Genomic DNA, 2,087 nt, shown 5'->3' with positions numbered 1-2,087 from the left:
TTTTTTTATTGTCCATCTCCTTGTACAAAACTCCTTATACATGTAATAAACTAATAAATAATTGGATTTTTGAAGTTTTATATATGTTCAGTCCACATGAGATTAAGTGATAATAGACATTTGTTTAAGACAAATAGTGATGAATGGTGGTTTGGAAGTAAAATTTATTAGTCCCACATGGCTAATAAGAGGATTATATGAGATTTGAAGTTATATAAAAAAAAGAAATTATCGGAGTTCAAAAGCATCTTTGCGCTTGGGGCAATGACGCAGCTAGTGAGGTACTAACCGAGGCGCGTCTATTGCTGGTTGAAAACTATTTCCAAACCCCCTCTTAGGCTTGAGTTCAACTCAAGCCTTTGAGAATATTTGGAAGGACTCCCTTAGGGGTAAAGTTCTACAATTTAAGTTCAATGTATATGTTTAATCCTATCATTTAAGTTCAATGTATATGTTTATTTTTAATAAATAGAAAATTTTAATTTTTGATCCTTAAAAATTACTCTCTTATCCCATAATAGTTAACTCATTTACGAAAAAGAGTTATCTCAAAGTTATTGTCTATTTCAATTTATTAACACTCTTTGCATCAAATGGAATTTGGTTCACCAATAACCTTAGATGTTTGGATATATGATTGTCAATCAATTCATGTATTATATAAACTTCAAATAATTTTATAGTTCACCTGAAAACATATTTATAATGTAATTAATATTTAATAACCGTTCAAATTCAAAACATTTGTTTACTCACTTCTACTGTTTGTGTTTTTCCCATGGAATATAATTTCGTAACCATTAAGCATTGCTGAAACAAAAAATACATAAATTTTGTTTCCTTTTTCAAACTTCATTTAAAAAAAATTACATTTATATTTTTTGCGTAGTTAGCAATCTAATGAATATATGTTTGGAGGGAAAGGAAAAAGGAAGGAAAAGAAGAAAGAAAAGGAAATAGAAAGAAAAGAAATAGAAAGGAAAAGGGAAAGAAAGAAAATCACAATTCCATCTTCTTCCTCTGCTGCCTCGCGTGACCCATTCTCCCTCCTTCTCCCATTTTCATTTTTGTTGCTTCCTTTTCTTCAAGATTAGAAACCCAAGGCTTGGTGGGTGATAAGACAAGGAATTCTCAACTTCACTCTTCCTCTTTGATTTGAAAACGAAGAAAAACGGTGTTAGGAATTTCAAAACCGTCAAACACAAACCTCCCCGTTTCATCTAGATCTATGCTTCGTTTCGCGAAGAGATAGAAGGGAAAGTTGCTCACTACCACGCTACGGTGCTAGGGAACCAACTTTGGAGGCGACGTTGCGAGCAGAGATTTTACCGGATTTACTCGCGGTACCGTTACCGAATGTTAAAGCTAACATTAAGGTAAGGGCTCCTTCCAAACTTCTAGTTTGCATTTAGGGACTTATCTGTGGTCGGGTGGAAAGGAATTTGTTAGGGTTGAAGTGTTGATTTGGGGGAAAATGAATCTAAGGCTTTATGGATAAAATCTTAGAGTTAGGTTTTGGTTATATTGATGAAAGTTTCGTAGAAAATGGATTTAAACTCATTTATATATGATTTTGAGTAAATGAAACTTGTTGTGTTTGAGTGGTGGATTGTGTTGATTTGTGTTCGTCGTATTTGACGTGTTCTTAATTAATACTGATGAAATTTGTTGTGTGTATGGTTGGATTCTGTGGAGAAATGAATTGATGTGTTTTGGTGTGAGTTGTGGATTGGATCTGATAATAGGTTTGAGTTTGTTTTGTGTGGAATTTGAAAACCATTAGAGTTAAACGAGTATTAAAAATGGAGAATCTTTTAATATCTCGGTTTACTTAATGTGTGTTTGAGAAAATCGTTTAAGTTAAATGAGTATTAAGAATGGGGAATCTCTTAATGTCTCGTTTACTTAATGTTTGTTTTGGAAAATCGTTTAAGTTAAATGAGTATTAAGAATGGGGAATCTCTTAATGTCTTGTTTACTTAATGTGTGTTTGAGAAAATCGTTTAAGTTAAAAGAGTATTAAGAATGGGGAATCTCTTAATGTCTTGTTTACTTAATGTGTGTTTGTGAAAATCGTTTAAGTTAAA

General features: G+C 32.2%; 1 non-coding gene across 1 annotated transcript; it reads left to right on the top strand.

Moving 5' to 3' along the window:
* Nucleotides 1–246: 246 nt before the first annotated feature.
* LOC113788110 (U4 spliceosomal RNA) lies at nucleotides 247–397 on the top strand. The gene has a single exon (XR_003474619.1). It is a non-coding gene; the product is annotated as a U4 spliceosomal RNA (small nuclear RNA).
* The last annotated feature ends 1,690 nt before the right edge of the window (nucleotides 398–2,087 follow it).

This window comes from Cicer arietinum, chromosome 8 (assembly GCF_000331145.2).
Source record: "Cicer arietinum cultivar CDC Frontier isolate Library 1 chromosome 8, Cicar.CDCFrontier_v2.0, whole genome shotgun sequence".
Classification (NCBI taxonomy): domain Eukaryota; kingdom Viridiplantae; phylum Streptophyta; class Magnoliopsida; order Fabales; family Fabaceae; genus Cicer; species Cicer arietinum.
Note: the sequence above shows the minus strand (reverse complement) of the source record. Positions and strands in the feature narration are given on the sequence as shown.